The 18,576-nt window shown below is 41.1% G+C and overlaps 1 protein-coding gene across 3 annotated transcripts in view; it reads right to left on the reverse strand.

Moving 5' to 3' along the window:
• LOC133483846 (sodium-coupled neutral amino acid transporter 3-like) overlaps positions 1-14,501 on the reverse strand; it is a 35,957-nt gene extending 21,456 nt beyond the window's left edge. For 2 of the 3 annotated variants that reach the window (XM_061785660.1, XM_061785658.1), the window contains exon 1: positions 14,271-14,500. The gene's annotated coding sequence lies outside the window, so the exon portion shown is untranslated. Of the gene's footprint in view, positions 1-14,270 lie in introns of all 3 variants that reach the window. The other variant, XM_061785659.1, reaches the window with a different exon arrangement.
• Positions 14,502-18,576: the final 4,075 nt, after the last annotated feature.

The following is an 18,576-nucleotide window of genomic DNA, read 5'->3' on the forward strand; positions in this document are numbered from 1 at the left end:
GGCATCCGAATCAGATGCCCCAGCCACCTCATCTGGCTCCTCTCAATGTGGAGGAGCAGCGGCTCTACTCTGAGCTCCTCTCTGACCGAGCTTCTCACCCTATCTCTAAGGGAGAGCCCGGACAACCTGCGGAGGAAACTCATTTTGGCCGCTTGTATCCGGGATCTTGTTCTTTCGGTCCCGACCCACAGCTCGTGACCATAGGTGAGGGTAGGAATGTAGATCGACCGGTAAATTGAGAGCTTCGCCTTTCGGCTGGGGACCACACCCCAGACTGCCAATCCAGAGGCACTCTCCCCAATGTCCACGTGATGTTGCAGACGCGTGTCAAGCAGCACAGCACCACAACATCCAGAGCCTTTAGGAACTCTGGGCGAATCTCATCCACCCCTGGGGCCTTGCCACCGAGGTGCTTTTTAACCACCTCAGTGACCTCAACCCCAGAGATAGGAGAGCCCGCCTCAGAGACCCCAAACTCTGCTTCTTCATGGGAAGGCATGTCGGTGGCATTGAGGAGGTCTTTGAAATATTCTCCCCACCGACTCACGACGTCCCGAGTCGAGGTCAGCAGCGCCCCATCCCCACTACGCAGAGTGTTGATTGTTCACTGCTTCCCCCTCCTGAGACGCCGGATGGTGGAACAGAATTTCCTCGAACCTGGAAATCACTGGTGTAAAAAATGAAGCCCTGTTTTATTTCTAAGACTTCAGGCTTCGTGTGTGAATTGAAGACGCTGCAGAAACAACAGTGGCTTGTCATAAACTCTGTGGGAGGGTCTTTAAAGACATTTGGCCACACACTGCACTATATTATGTCATGTTTTTCCTCTTTGTTGAAATCACTGTTGAAATCCGTCCTGGTGCTATGATGTCATGCTATTTGGAAAGCTCATGCAGCTATAAGCACCGCATCTACATACCTGTGGTGCCAACACTAAACACATCAGGGTGTAGTGTACCGAACCGAACTGTATTGCTTGGTGGAACATGGCTATAGTAAAGGTAATTAGAGCAATCTAATGGCATCATCTTATATATTTTACCCAGAGTTGATTTTGACCTAGCAAAATGAAGAAGACACATTGTCTGTGTTAGAGCGGAGGCCACGATTTGAGGATACAGTGGTGCCATGAGATACGGGTTTAATTTATTCCGGGACCACGCTCGTAACTCAAAACGATCTCTCAACAATATCTCAAATATCTTTGCCCACTGTAATGAACTGAAATGCCATTAATCCGTTCCAGCCTCTTCCCCAAAAACGTTTTAATTAAGAAAATAGGACTCTATAATATTGTACTTAAAAAACATCTGTCTCACAGTTCTGAGGACCCGGGTTCAAATCTGGCCTCGCCTGTGTGGAGTTTGCATGTTCTCCCCGAGTTTTCTCCGGGTACTCAGGTTTCCTCCCACAACCCAAAAACATGCATGTTAGGTTGATTGAAGACTCTAAACTGTCCGCAGGTGTGAATGTGAGTGCGAATGGTTGTTTGTTTACATGTGCCCTGCGATTGGCTGGCAACCAGTTCAGGATGTACCCCGCCTCTCGCCCAAAGATAGCTGGGGTAGGCTCCAATACGCCCACGACCGTAGTGAGGATAAGCGGTACGCAAAATGAATGAATGAATGATTTAATGCTTCAGTTATAGTCATTGTGTTGCTCCTTCTGGTATGACCACCTTGGCCACTGAGGACCGTATAATACAGTCATACAGACCCAAATTAGTAAGAGTCACCACTACTTTTAGTGACTCAGCAATCTGCAGTAGTTTTAGTTGTTCTTCCCAGAGGATAAAGAATATATGCTTGCCAATATTGTGATATTGTCTGACTACATGTGTTGCTGCACCATTTGTCTTCAGATATCTGTTGCTTAAAGGGTCATAATACAGTGACTATCGATGCTAATTATTGGCCAGTCAATGTTGTTTTCCATCATGCCTTGGCACATATGTGGGGGCATTAAGACAAAGTTGTTTGGTTGTTTTAAACACAAGTGTAATTCATCTTTGTTTTATGTTTAGTTTGACAATAAACTTCAACTGGAAGTGACATTAAACAGCTTGAAGTCTCTTTTCTGAAGAATTGTTCACCATATGCCAAACTGCTGCATATTGTGGAGTGAGTTGAGTTCATTGTCACCATACAGCGCTCGTATCTCAAGTTGGTGCTCGCAAGTCCAATCAAAAAACGGCTCAATGACAGCTCGTATCTTGAAAAACTTAGAAGTCAGGTCGCTCATATCTCAAGACACCACTGTATTTGGCAACATATTAATATTAACATCTAATCCAAAAATATACCAAAGAACATGAGAAGTCATTTCTTAGCAGTTATACTCTATGAACATGATAAAATTAAAATCTCTCATGCAGCAAATTATTTGACAAGCCAAAATATGTGCACATCTGCAGGAACTTCTTGCCAAGATAATTAATTCTCTATAGAAAAAAGCAACTCTCTCTTGCTCTCTCTTTCTCTCTGGCGTTGTATTTTTTTCTAAATGCGTCATAGAGTTTTGCAGAACACAGATCGACTGACAGGATGAGGATAAATCTTCGTCAACTGTCGGATTGTGCCGCACAAGACACATAAAATATGACCGTTGAACAACTTTCCAAAAAACATGAACTGGGAGATGAAAATGAGTAATATTGCATTAAAACGCATCTGATGAGCCACAGTTGTTTTATGACTGTCCAAGGGTGAGTAAATAACACATTGTGGTGGTCTTTGTGGGAGTAGTAAATGAGTCTTTTCATGGCAACAGGCGAGGCTATGTTTATTTGAGCCCTCTTCCAAATCGGCACCTCACTTTGCCAGCGCAAGCTGAGCCTCAATTTTGCCTGCTCTGACGCAAGCCTTTGTCCTGAGAGACGTCAGCGCCGGAGCAGTTTTGTTGATTGTTATTCCTAAAGTGATACCTGAACAGAGTACGACTTTGCACTCTGATTCATCCTCCGTCATTCATATGCATGTGCGCATTTGTTATTTTTCACAGAGAATGATCAAATGTGCAACTTTATACTGTAAGTCACAAGTGCCTCCAACTTGATGACATTCTCACAGGATCTAGTTGTTATGGAAGCTTACTTAATTGAGTCCCCAGTGCAGTTTTGAGAATCTTCATCCATTCAAGTGTATTATCAACAATCTGTAATTTTCAATCAAAGGATGGAGGAAATGCAATAAAAAAATATTACTCACTTTAGTTTTCTGAATGGTACAACAAATGCAAATTCCTCACCATCCCTTCCGGCCTGTGATCAGAAAGAGATTTTCTGCAGATTAAGAGATTAAACATGGTCACCATTTTACTGATGGGCAGCTAATAGATCTATCAGGCAATATTTTATTGTATAATACTGGGTTGGAACTGGAGACATTGGATGGTCTGGATGATCGGATTTGAAAGCATCTCGTGGGAAATTAGGATGAAACCTCTCAGGCCATTCCATCCGTCCTTCCTTGTGTACAAAAATAGCTACAGGGGAGTGAATAGCCTCGTGCTAACCCCACAACATGTCACAAAGCAGTGTTTAAATGCTGCTGCATGTGCCAATGAACACAGCAGCTGCTTGATTAAAAAAAAAAAAAAAGTAGTAAACACTCCATGATGGTGTCAAATAGGCCATCTGTCTGTTTTGGGGATTTTTCACTTAGGGGTGATCATGCATATTAATATACATGATGGCAATACATACTCTTACATATTCAGGGTGACTATGAGGGAATGGTACAGGATCAGGGGTTGGTATTGTCGGTACCAATTTGTTGATGATCAATGATGCAACTTGTGGAGGTTTAGCTCAGAGGTTACTTTGATGCACCACAGATTCAAACCGAGGGCACTGTCCTACTTCTATGGTCCGATTTCCCATTGGAACGTTAATTTGTTACCATTTTTTTCTCAGTAGTTTTGGTAGAAATATCTGATTATTTGATAAGAATATTACCATTATTTGGTTTCAAAATGTTGATTTTTTGTGAAAATTTACAACCAATAATAGTGTAAGGATAAGTCAACAAAATCAGCTATTTTGCTTAGCCATAGCCTCACTACCGCTGCAATTGGCCAGCAGATTAAATGGGCTTGGGTGTTAGTAGTTAATTCAACGCTTGTTAATCTCGCAGGACCATGGGCCAGCGGTTCAAACCCAGGGCACTGTCCTCCATTTTTCTGGTTCAATTTTCCCTTATAAATTTAATTTCTTACGTTTTTTTCAGTGATTTTAGTAGAAATATCAGTCTTGGATTTGTTTTTCACTAATTTTATTTTAAAATGATGATAATTTGCAAAAATGTACAAACGATAAGAACGTAAGGATAAAAGTCAAAGCTTCACTACCACAGCAATTGGTCATCAGATTAAATCGACCTATTGTAGCATAATTACCTTTGTATTGATGATTATCAACAACCCCACCTTGTTGAGGTTACTTCAAAGCTCCTTAATCTTCCAGGACTGTGGGCCAGAGATTCAACCAAGTGTGTCGTGCCCAGTGTTTTGCAATAAAATATTGTCTGATGATTTATAGTCCAGTTCGCCCTTACAATATTCATTTGCTCAGTTTTTTCAGCAGTTTTCATTGAAATATTTAGGTTAATTGAGTTAAAAAATTGGATTTTAAAATGTTGATTATTAATAACATTTACAAACTTCATCCCAATTTTGCTACTGTTGCATAAGTTCCTAAAAAAAAAGATTTGGTCTGATGTATTCAACTGCTGAACCACTGACGTTTCGAGGGGCCCCTAGGCTGGGAAATCAAGGCAAGAAATAAAATAAAGTACTTTTTTATTTAAAAGATCATACTGAATCAGAGCGAGATTATCAGGTGCGCCACGGGAAATTATCCAATTTCACCTAATTGGTCTTAAAATGATTATTCATTCACTACAAATAATGTATCTATGTTCATCTGTCCATGCCAGCGACGTATAGTGACAGGCAGAACAATTAAAGGCTTTTCCACGAGATATCAGAAGGTACAATAAACCTGTGTATCCACCAGCTGCTAATCATACAAGAGAATAAGCCATGGCCTCCTGGAGTATATCAGGTTTGTGTTTAACAAAACGCCCAGATATCACACTGGGTACAGTAAGTACATTTAGGAGTAAAGTGAGACGAAGTCATCATTATTTCAGTGTATATACTTTTGTGACATTTTGGTATGGTGGTATTTTGTGACGTTTTTCTAATGTAAAATATGTACCTTAGCTCAGTAAATGTTGGGAAACACTGCTCTCGAATACATATTTCTAGCTCTTCTGAGGGCTACCAAACAACAAAAAGACTTTGTTTCCTCCAGATCGTCATCCGGGTGAGGTTCGTTTGCACTGTGGGGACAAAGGCAGTATGAGCAGCAAGCGAGTACAAAGGAGGGCAGTGACACAACCACAGAGGAAAGCGTATGCCCATATACTAGCCAGAACAATAAGAAAAGCTTGAAACCTGCCAACTGTTGTATAATATCAGGGCTCTCCTCGTGCAGTCATGTGCTCCAAAACAAAGTGCCACCCTCTGTTGGCATCTGCCACTTGTCTTTCATCTGCCTCTCTATCCTCGCACGGACGGGATGTGAGCAAAAGAAAGGAAGCATGGGGTGGCCAAATGGATTCATCCAGCTGGAAGTACAACTTGTACAGTGTGTGATCACAGTGTTACACTCCTGATTGTCACTTGGAAGACCCAAAGACTGATGAGGAGTCACTCTACTGTTAATAGATGGCCACCATGCGTGTTTAATAATGGTCATCTATGCGATTGCCATGTATTCATTAATTAGGTAGCGCAGCATTAAAAGGCCCCATGATACGATATTGGCATAGTATTGAGGCATACCTCTCAATCAGTCAGGAGTTGAACTAGACCTCTTATTTCCCTATCAATTTTAATCCTTCATCATACAAAGACAATTCGGACGACCGGATGCTTCCAACTTTGTGGGAACAGTTTGGGAAGTTCCTTTTGTGTTCCAAAGCATGCTCTGTAAAGGCATGCTTGGATGAGTTTGGGGTGGAAGAACTTGAGACAAAAGGACAAATTTGCAACAGATACACTCCAAAATCTTGGCGAAAATCTTCCCAGAAATATGGCAGTTGTAATGAGGAAACAACTCCATAATTTCTTCCATTTTTCACTGCCTGTGCCTGAAATCGCAGGTGTCCAAACACCTTTTTCCCGATATAGTGGAACCTCAGAGATTAAACACATTGATAGATTAAATTTGTTCTATAATCACCTATTTTTTCATCCATCCATCCATTTTCTGAGCCGCTTCTCCTGACTAGGGTCGCGGGCGTGCTGGAGCCTATCCCAGCTGTCATCGGGCAGGAGGCGGGGTACACCCTGAACTGGTTGCCAGCCAATCGCAGGGCACATAGGAACAAACAACCATTCACACTCATGCCTACGGGCAATTTAGAGTCTCCAATTCAGGCATGTTTTTGGGATGTGGGAGGAAACCGGAGTGCCCGGAGAAAACCCACGCAGGCACGGGGAGAACATGCAAACTCCACACAGGCGGGGCCGGGGATTGAACCCGGGTCCTCAGAACTGTGAGGCTCACGCTCTAACCAGTCGGCCACCGTACCGCCAACCTATTTTTTCAGATATAGGAAAAAAATATCATAGAAAATAGCAATTCTAACAAATGTGATGCAAACTGTATCATTACTATAACTAGTATCAATCACATCTATAGTTTGTTTTATTCAGTCAATAATATGAGTAATGTATGAAATGGTGTCTTTGACACAGACATCCTTCAAAATTGGAGCATCAAGAGTCATAACAGAAGATGGGGTTTATTATGATCAATAATCATAGTAGGGCTGCACAATTAATCAAATTGTAATCGTGATCACAATTTTGGCTACCACAGTTAAATGAGCCTGATTGTCTGCGATTTTTTACATTTAATATGCGGGCACTGCTGCATAGTGAAAAGTACTTTATTTGTAGCAGTGCCCACAACCTAGTCTGCCAGCCACCAGGGGGCGAACGTATGATTAAGGCTTCATTAAGGGTCAGCACTGGCCAACTTCAAAATAAAAGCTTAAAATGCCATTGTCCAATGTAGTAATATATGAAGCTTTTATTTTGAAGTTGGCCCTCTCAGCACGTTGGTGGAGAAAATGAAAAGTCAATCCTTACAAGCTAACGTTATTGCGTTTCATGCATTAACTGTATTTGCTTCCATGAAGTTGTAATTCTTGATTGCACTTTGTGAAAGCATTTTATTATTATCTATAATTTGCTCTTATTTAAAGATTTGCTTTGCACTGAAAAGGGTTACATATTGTTTGTTGAAAAGTAGTGCAATAAAAATACATATTTTTCCCTAAAATAAGGAATAATTGTGATTAATAATCGTGATTACAATACTGATAAAAAAAAAATCATGATTATTATTTGGCCATAATCATGCAGCCCTAAATCGTAGTTATCCATATTTGCCTTTTAGACATAAACTCTAAAATTGCCCGTAGGTGTGAATGTGAGTGCGAATGGTTGTTTGTTTATATGTGCCCTGCAATTGGCTGACAACCAGTTCAGGGTGTAACCCGCCTCCTGCCCGAAGATAGCTGGGATAGGCTCCAGCGCTCCCGCGACCCTCGTGAGGATAAGCGGCTCAGAAAATGGATGGATGGATGGATGTTTTGCAACAATTGTGTGTACGATCACAAAAAGCAAAACGCCATCCTACAATGAAACAATTAATGCCATTTCGCATCTGGTGTGGTGTATAAAATATTTGTTCAACAGCAACAATTGCTTTCAACACAACAGGATAACGTCAGACCCCTATCCTGTCTTTCCAGCATGGTCTTAACACACAGGCACTTTCATACTACCACTAAAAGTGTAAAATTGTATTTTCAGGTCAACTTCATCCCTAAATTCTGTGTCGGTGCCAGTAAAGAAACAGAAAAAAACACAATAAAATCACATATTTCCGACATAATGATAATATACAGTAATATAGTATTAATTATACAAAACACTCTGAAATGAAAGCCAAAACTGTTGCATGGCAAGAAAAAGAAAAAAAATTCACACGGACAGAGCTTTGATTGAATGAAAAAGAAGTTTGGTGAATCCCTCCCTGCCTTTGTGTCTCATCTATCTAAGGCCTGGCGCACACCAAGTGATGCGGCCAAACTCAAATGAACTGTCACGCAGTGTGCATGGTTTGACCCTCGGCCACTAGTTTTGCTTGCAAGTGAACTGCGACGCAATGTCACAGATAATTTCGTATGTACCCGTGGTTAAAAATCAAAGCGTGGAGAGTCTCTGTCACCAAAATGCACACGAGTTTCACAACAAAAATTACGTTTCCAGGTACGAAGCAACATCCAGCCAGCTGCCGCCAAGCCGTATAAATATAGTATATATTATATATTGTGTTTTACAATAACACTTAACTAAATTTATAATTTTGTATGTACCTGTGGCTAAAAAGTGAAATATGGAGAGGCTCTGTAGCGCAAATACCGTCATTGAAAGGAGACAGCAACCTCTCCAATATCCACATTCTCCCCTCTTTGTATTGTTATAATATAGCTACAGTGGCCAGGGCAGTCTACTTCATACTTAACAGTTGCGCCATGTTGTTTGTGGTTAAATAAAGACACAGTACTGTATACAGTATGTGGCCCCTCTAAATGTTGTTTCCCAATAAAAACACCAGGGGTCGCGGTTTTCCTTTGCAGAGATTGGTATATGTTGGAGGGCCCATCGCCTGATTTGTGGGTCTGCGTAGCCTACTGTATTTATTTCGTGACTGTCCAGTTCATGGGAAACGCCACTGACAGTTTCATACACTGGGCCTTGACAATGACAGCCGAATAAACTTGAGTTAAAGAGACCATTTTGCTTTACTAGTATAACACAGCAGTGCTGAAAAGTACCATTGGGTAAAGATTCTTTTGATACTCTTTTTACACCACTTTTACAATGAAAGCGCAACTACAACACGCAATGTGAATCCTTCAATCAAAGTCAATCATTTAGTCAATCCGATGCTTGTCCTCGCATGGAATTAAAGTTTTAATTACATTTTCTGTACCGCTTATCCTCACTAGGGTCGCGGGCATGCTGGAGCCTGTCCCAGCTATCTTCGGGCGAGAGGCGGGGTACACCCTGAACTGGTTGCCAGCCAATCGCAGGGCACATAGGAACAAACAACCATTCACACTCATGCCTACGGGCAATTTAGAGTCTCCAATTCAGGCATGTTTTTGGGATGTGGGAGGAAACCGGAGTGCCCGGAGAAAACCCACGCAGGCACGGGGAGAACATGCAAACTCCACACAGGCGGGGCCGGGGATTGAACCCGGGTCCTCAGAACTGTGAGGCTCACGCTCTAACCAGTCGGCCACCGTACCGCCAACCTATTTTTTCAGATATAGGAAAAAAATATCATAGAAAATAGCAATTCTAACAAATGTGATGCAAACTGTATCATTACTATAACTAGTATCAATCACATCTATAGTTTGTTTTATTCAGTCAATAATATGAGTAATGTATGAAATGGTGTCTTTGACACAGACATCCTTCAAAATTGGAGCATCAAGAGTCATAACAGAAGATGGGGTTTATTATGATCAATAATCATAGTAGGGCTGCACAATTAATCAAATTGTAATCGTGATCACAATTTTGGCTACCACAGTTAAATGAGCCTGATTGTCTGCGATTTTTTACATTTAATATGCGGGCACTGCTGCATAGTGAAAAGTACTTTATTTGTAGCAGTGCCCACAACCTAGTCTGCCAGCCACCAGGGGGCGAACGTATGATTAAGGCTTCATTAAGGGTCAGCACTGGCCAACTTCAAAATAAAAGCTTAAAATGCCATTGTCCAATGTAGTAATATATGAAGCTTTTATTTTGAAGTTGGCCCTCTCAGCACGTTGGTGGAGAAAATGAAAAGTCAATCCTTACAAGCTAACGTTATTGCGTTTCATGCATTAACTGTATTTGCTTCCATGAAGTTGTAATTCTTGATTGCACTTTGTGAAAGCATTTTATTATTATCTATAATTTGCTCTTATTTAAAGATTTGCTTTGCACTGAAAAGGGTTACATATTGTTTGTTGAAAAGTAGTGCAATAAAAATACATATTTTTCCCTAAAATAAGGAATAATTGTGATTAATAATCGTGATTACAATACTGATAAAAAAAAAAAAATCATGATTATTATTTGGCCATAATCATGCAGCCCTAAATCGTAGTTATCCATATTTGCCTTTTAGACATAAACTCTAAAATTGCCCGTAGGTGTGAATGTGAGTGCGAATGGTTGTTTGTTTATATGTGCCCTGCAATTGGCTGACAACCAGTTCAGGGTGTAACCCGCCTCCTGCCCGAAGATAGCTGGGATAGGCTCCAGCGCTCCCGCGACCCTCGTGAGGATAAGCGGCTCAGAAAATGGATGGATGGATGGATGTTTTGCAACAATTGTGTGTACGATCACAAAAAGCAAAACGCCATCCTACAATGAAACAATTAATGCCATTTCGCATCTGGTGTGGTGTATAAAATATTTGTTCAACAGCAACAATTGCTTTCAACACAACAGGATAACGTCAGACCCCTATCCTGTCTTTCCAGCATGGTCTTAACACACAGGCACTTTCATACTACCACTAAAAGTGTAAAATTGTATTTTCAGGTCAACTTCATCCCTAAATTCTGTGTCGGTGCCAGTAAAGAAACAGAAAAAAACACAATAAAATCACATATTTCCGACATAATGATAATATACAGTAATATAGTATTAATTATACAAAACACTCTGAAATGAAAGCCAAAACTGTTGCATGGCAAGAAAAAGAAAAAAAATTCACACGGACAGAGCTTTGATTGAATGAAAAAGAAGTTTGGTGAATCCCTCCCTGCCTTTGTGTCTCATCTATCTAAGGCCTGGCGCACACCAAGTGATGCGGCCAAACTCAAATGAACTGTCACGCAGTGTGCATGGTTTGACCCTCGGCCACTAGTTTTGCTTGCAAGTGAACTGCGACGCAATGTCACAGATAATTTCGTATGTACCCGTGGTTAAAAATCAAAGCGTGGAGAGTCTCTGTCACCAAAATGCACACGAGTTTCACAACAAAAATTACGTTTCCAGGTACGAAGCAACATCCAGCCAGCTGCCGCCAAGCCGTATAAATATAGTATATATTATATATTGTGTTTTACAATAACACTTAACTAAATTTATAATTTTGTATGTACCTGTGGCTAAAAAGTGAAATATGGAGAGGCTCTGTAGCGCAAATACCGTCATTGAAAGGAGACAGCAACCTCTCCAATATCCACATTCTCCCCTCTTTGTATTGTTATAATATAGCTACAGTGGCCAGGGCAGTCTACTTCATACTTAACAGTTGCGCCATGTTGTTTGTGGTTAAATAAAGACACAGTACTGTATACAGTATGTGGCCCCTCTAAATGTTGTTTCCCAATAAAAACACCAGGGGTCGCGGTTTTCCTTTGCAGAGATTGGTATATGTTGGAGGGCCCATCGCCTGATTTGTGGGTCTGCGTAGCCTACTGTATTTATTTCGTGACTGTCCAGTTCATGGGAAACGCCACTGACAGTTTCATACACTGGGCCTTGACAATGACAGCCGAATAAACTTGAGTTAAAGAGACCATTTTGCTTTACTAGTATAACACAGCAGTGCTGAAAAGTACCATTGGGTAAAGATTCTTTTGATACTCTTTTTACACCACTTTTACAATGAAAGCGCAACTACAACACGCAATGTGAATCCTTCAATCAAAGTCAATCATTTAGTCAATCCGATGCTTGTCCTCGCATGGAATTAAAGTTTTAATTACATTTTCTGTACCGCTTATCCTCACTAGGGTCGCGGGCATGCTGGAGCCTGTCCCAGCTATCTTCGGGCGAGAGGCGGAGTACACCCTGATTCCTGTTCTGTTAGATGAAGTATACTGTAAATGGTCAGAAATCGGTCTTATTGAGGAGATTAAAGCTGTACGAGTTCTGCCATATGGTGGAGGATGGCTCAGGTGGTAGAGCTGTTGCATCCCAACACGAAGTTTGCGGGTTTGATCCTGAGCCCAGGTGGCCAAGATACAGAACCTCCAGTTACTCCTGATGCTAAGTAAAGTGTTTTGAGTACCTTGATGATACAAAAGTGCTATTCAAGTGAAATTTAACATTTACCATGTATCAAAATAACACAAAATTGTGACGTTTAAATGGGGCATGCCCTGAAAGACCTACACAGAGGCCGTAATCACCAACTGGATCTCAAACACAGCACACTTGATGCCAGCTGATACTGGGTCAGCGTGTTCTCACTGCAAACTCCCTCTGGGAAATACGGTGTTCCTAAAGGTGGACCAAACATGAGCTCTGGATCAGCATGTCACCTCCAGCAGCCACCTGCTGCCCTCAAGCCCTTCATCTGACTCACCCTACACGAGTGGAGGACTTTGTCTGCTGCAGGTGCCCTTAGCCACCCACAACAGTTCTGTTAACCAGTAAGGAAGATTCTATGACCTTGCAGTCGAAACAAATAAACATCTACTTCATCATAAAGGCTTAAAGAAGATCTCTTAGCAACAAATTAAAGTAAAAACTGTCATCAATTTCTAATAAGAAGCAGTCTACTGTATATCTCTTTTGTATGTTTTAGTAGGAATGGGCATAAAAATCTAATAATTGACCGTTAAAAGGAAAACAAATGCAAAAAAATACAATTGTGGCAAGAATATGAAGAATATATCTGCCCGTACTAGTGTAAACACGGTATACTGATTGATATTGCGTTTGTGGAATAATAATTAAACAAATACTGTAAAGTCATATAAGTTTTCACCGATCCCAGGAGCCAGCCATGTTGGGAAATATCGCCCTCTGCTGTCGACTGAAATTTGTTCCGGTCTGTTGCGATAGGGTTTTGCCATTTACCTGAGCTTGAAGGAAGCGCTTCGACCTGTTTTGCCAAATGTGGAAGTAATTTGCGCATATACCCTGTTAACCTAACATTCATGTTTGAATGTGGCAATAAGCTGGAGTACTCAGAGAAAACCAACACAAGCACAGGGAGAACATGCAAACTCCACACAGGAAGGTCAGAGCCTGGATTCGAAACACCAACCTCAGAACTGTGAGACGGATTTGCTAACCACTTGTCCAAGTTTAAGTTGAATTTGTTCTGTGAGCACGTCCATATCTTATAACATTCGTATCGCAAATCATCTTTCCTCAATGAAATGAATAGAAATGCTATTAATCAGTTCCAGCATCCCCAAAATAAACAACAAAAATATGTGTAATTTGTTTTAATAAGAAAAATAGCACTCAATAATATTGTATTTTATAAAAATACAGTAATATGATAATTAAATAAAATGTAAAGAATGAAACAGTTTGTGCATCATGATTAATTCATTGTGATTGTGAAACCTCTTCTGGTTTACACGCGTTGGTCTTTATAAAACAAAAATACGGATATACATGAAGACAATCACGACCATTCAGTCAGCTGCAGTAGTAGTAGTCATATTTTGCAGAGGATGAAGAATATATGCCTGTGAATATTGTTACATTATCTGTTTACGTACAGTTTGTTACTGTACCGTTTGTGTTCAAACATCCGGGGTTATAACTTTGCGACACCGATGCTATTTGTTAGCCGTTCTAGGGCGTTTTGCATGGTTTGTTAGCATTAAGCTAAACTGACTTTCCTAAGGCACGCAGTAGCTATGTGGTTGTTTTTAAATTCAGAAAATGTAATTCTCTTTATTTTGTTTCGGTTGACAGTGAATTTCAACTGGGAGTGACATTAGCTCGGAGTCTCTTTTCTAAAATTGTTCACTACCTGCCAAACGGCTGCTAGTCAAAGCAAAAAAAAAATAAAAAATATTATTTTACGAACGATGGTAAATTGGGTCACTCAAAGCATCACTGCAGATTTTAGGACATTTTTGTTTGGTGGTTTGCCATATTTTATTTTTTTTATTTTTATTCCAATGTAAAACCTTGGATCAAGGCTGGGAAACACTTCAATAAAACAATCATAATCAGCCCATAGAGTCACCCCTTCCGACCAAGTTTGCCCTAATTCTGTAAACCATGAGGACATTGGTTGAAAATGTATCCAGTCCGACAAATAGTATTCCTAAATAGCCCACTCGCTAGCGTCCATTCAGTTTCCCCCCAAAATGTACATTGTAGGCAACACATGGCACAAGCAAAGTCGTCGACATCCTTACCGGAGAAATCAACGCGTCCTCCAACTCTCGAATACCTCCGCACGAGATGGAGGGGTCGCTTGCTTGTCGTCCGCCGCCGCCCCCCTCCGTCAATGTCTTGTGTTTTACCTCCCCCTGGCTCGATTGTGGACGCTAATCTCCTCCGAAGTGGGATGTGAAGCACGGCGGCGACTCCAATCAAAATGATTGTTGGGAACGTTGATGTTGATGTTGAACCCCCCCCCCCCCCTAACACATACACACGCACACACACGATCCCCTCGCCCACTCCCACCCTCGTTTCCTTCGCCTTTCTAATCGTTAGACGAATGACATACTGTGTTATTAATATTGTTGGGGTGGAAAGGTCAAAGCAGGCATTAAAAACAAATCACGCGCTCGTTGGTGGTGATGTGATAAAATGATGTTTAGGGTGGATTTACCGCCTGTTTGCTCGCGCATGCGCAGTGTGGCAAGCATTGAACGAGCGCGAGGACGTCACGCTCACATCCATCCATCCTTTTTTTTTTTTTTTTCCCAATATTAACACGTTGACGTCTCTTTTTAATAGACTCCAAAAATATAACTCACGTGGACTTCCCGGATGAACCTGTCCAATTGCAACGTCTTGACGTCACTTGATACGCAGTCAGCAACGTATATGTCATGTGCACATCCTCATGTGTGTGGGTGTGTGGACTCAATTTCTAGGTCATCTGCACACGTTGCTCCAGGGATAGAATTTTTCCCCATCCCCTCACCAAGGAAGACATGATGCACCTGCAGCATAACTATCACTCCCCCTGTCATAAGACAGAATCAGAATCATCTTTATTTGTCAAGTATGTCAAAAACGCACAAGGAATTTGTCTTCGTTAGTTGGAGCCGCTCTAGTACGACAACAGACAGTCAATTGACAGAGAATACTTTTGAGACATAAAGACAAAAAAAAAAAAAACGCAGTCACTGAGCAATAAAAGGTTACGAGTAAAGTGGTAATGCCGGTACAATTCATTGTATTTATTTATTGACAATTGTGAAAAAAGATGCAGAGTCCTCTAGCAATTAGAGCAGTTTGAAATGACTAATAGAACAATAGTCCGGTGTGCGATGACCATTGTGCAAAGGGCGCAGAGACTTCAAGAAATTGATGCAGTTTCAAGTGACTAGTAACGCGATAATCTGGGACAATGTTGATTGTGCAAATGTTGCAGATGCTACTCAGGCACATGAGTGGCCAGTATTGGTCAACAACAGATGTGCAAATAGCGCAGCGTGGCGAGACTACTACAGTGAGTGCATGAGTAATGTATAATTGGCCTGACAGAGATGCGACAACAAACTCAAGACAAAATTGGCAGCATGTTGCAATGGGGTTGTAAGTTAACTGTTTAAGAAGTTAGACAGAAGACAGAAAAGGAAGCGCCTCCTGCACACTCACATGAATGTATATTATTCTTTCATGCAATTATAACTAAGTGTGACATTTTCTCCCATCCCAAACGTTGCTTTGTCACTGCTGAAATAAGACAACCACGTGAAGAGAAAATGGCGCAAGATTGGTGGAGACTTCCATGCCAGCGAGGGAATGACATGCAAGCTCCGCACAACATGGCCTGAGCCGAGATTTGAACCCAGAAGCTCTCGACTCTAGCTAGCATTTTTTTCAACATCTAACAGCTAGACTGGATATGTGTTGCAAATATCTGTAATTCAGTTTTGCCTAGTTAAAAAGAACATTTTTGATATATGTAACTCAGTGGTGTACAGTGGCTATGCTGGCCGAAACTCTAGCAGAAGCGCTTACATTCAGTGTTGGGAGTAACTAATGTAACAAAATTATTATACATACAAATGTTGGACCTGTCAAGCAGAAATGTTGCTAATTCCGTGTCGCTTCTGAATTCTCTCGGCTGCTTCAGGTCCCTTCGCTCTGCTTCTGTTTGCTAGTCTTATGCCCAGGTTGTTGGCAAACAAGGGATGGGCATTTTTTTAAATTTTCCATAGGTGGATAATCTGCCATAGTTTCAGCAAAGCTCCTGAAGCCTCAGGTATCAGGTCAGCAATGGGGCTAGAGAAGGCTGATTTTTTTCAGAGATCACTCAAGTCAGTTTGACCAAATATGACAAAAAATCCCCCTTTAAGACACTCGGGAAGTGTTTTAAATTGTGGGGGGGAAATGCAAAATATGTCTCCTTTACAATCTCATTTGAGTTGTCATAATGAATCAACAATGATTTGATGTGTGGTCAGCGCAAGGATGTTTCAAGTTATCAAGTTGACACCCTACAAGAAGCACAAATGACCACAAAAGCAGCAAAGACTTTCTGGTGGAAACAATGAGTGGTTGTAACTTCTGGGAGGTCCGTCAACCAAGCGCAAAATGGATCATAAGTGCATTAAAAAGCTTCAAAGGGAGGTTTAAAAAGTGGAATTACACTGTTTGCCTGGGGCATTAAAAATAAAGCACAAAGCACCTCTCTGATGTGTCATGTGTTTTCAAGGGGGTCTGAGACTGATATGTGGCCTTCAGTCAGTTCAGGCAGTTCATTTTTGCTGAACCATGCTGGAAGATGCTGCCATTAGACTTTATTAAGGTCACTGGCCCTGCACATTCATGTGGCAGAGACGTGCCAGTTATCGCCATTTTCCAGGGCAACAATAAAATAATTTTACCAAGAGCCGGCGGTGAAGACGGTTCTCCATGAATCGGTGAATAATGTTTATATGCCTTAGGTGGGAGCATGAGTCACTTTGGTGGGGGTGTCTGTCAGATCTGATGTCAAGAACATCCATTTTCAATAGCGCTTGTCCTATTTAGTGTGGCAGGAGAGCTGGAGCCTGTTCTAGCTGACTGGTTGAGAAGCGGGGTACATCATGGAGTGGTTGCCAGTCAATTGCAGGCACGTACTGTATAGAATAGAATAGAATAGAACCTACCATGCATGTTTGTAGAACATGAGAGTAAGTTGGAGAACCCAGAGAAAACACATGCAAGCATCATGTGCAACCTCTACACAGGAAAAGTTTCAAACTCAGAACCCCGAAACTCTGAGGCAAACTTGCAAACTGCTAGGTCACTGTGCTGCCCATGACAAGTATGTACAAGTAATGAAGAGAAAGGTTACAGGACATTCATTGCCACTTAATCCATGCTATTTGACCCATGCAGGCCCTAATAAACTCAATCTAGTACTGAGGTCTACAATTGTCTTTGAGATGCAATTTTAATTTGTTTCGTTAACATGCTCGTACCTCAAAACTCCTCTTTTCCAGCCTGCCTCCCATTGCAATGTGTATTTTATGAGGAAAAATAGCACTCCATATTATTGTATTTTATAAAAGCATACAGTTGTGGCATAATTATACAGAATTAAAAAGAATACTTTTTGTCACATTGGATTAATTTAAGACCTAAGTGTGAATGTTTTTAAATCCAGGTTAAAAACTCTTCTTTTTTCTCATGCTTTTTTGACCATTTCCACTTTTAAATGATATTTCTTGAACTGTACGCTGGCTGTTTAATTGTACTTTTTATTTTTGTCTTTGTTGTAAATGTTTATGAACAGTTTTTTTTCTTTGTTTTAAATGCTTTTAGTCATGTGAAGCACATTGAGCAACCTTGTGTATGAAATGCGCTGTATAAATACATTTGCTTTGCTTTGCTTAATGCTGCTCCTGGTGTGCCTGCATTGGCCACATGGGAGCAGTATAAATGGTAAATGGACTACACTTATATAGCACTTTATCTACACTATACAGTGCCCAAAGCACTTTACAAAGCCTCACATTAAGCCATTCACACACATATTTATACACTAATGGGCGGCCAACTGGAAACAAAGTAGGGTGCAGTGTCTTGCCCAAGGACACTTCAACAGCAGACAGACAGAGCTGGGTTTTGAACCGGCAATCCTTCAGTCACTAAACGACCCGCTCTACCAGGTGATCCACAGACAGACAGATATACTGTTCATTGAGGCATTACAGTGGACCCCTGCATAGTTGCGGTTCGGCACCCACCAATTCACCTATTCACATTTTTTCAAATTAAAAACATTTTTTTTTAGGTGGACTAGTTTTTCATAAAAAAAAATGTCAATGCAATTAATGGGCGCCAATTATCCGCGGCTTTTCGCTATTCGCGGTCTGGCCCGGGCCCTATCCCCCGAGAACAGCGGGGATCCACTGTATTATGAATCCCATGAAAGATGATTTGAGATACGAGCATTTTGAGTTAGGAGCATGGTCAAGGAACAAATTAAATCTGCATCCCAAGGCACTGCCGTAACCTTTAGTCCTTGGGTCCATATTGATATTGTAGTAT

The sequence above is a fragment of the Phyllopteryx taeniolatus genome, chromosome 9 (genome assembly GCF_024500385.1).
Source record: "Phyllopteryx taeniolatus isolate TA_2022b chromosome 9, UOR_Ptae_1.2, whole genome shotgun sequence".
Classification (NCBI taxonomy): domain Eukaryota; kingdom Metazoa; phylum Chordata; class Actinopteri; order Syngnathiformes; family Syngnathidae; genus Phyllopteryx; species Phyllopteryx taeniolatus.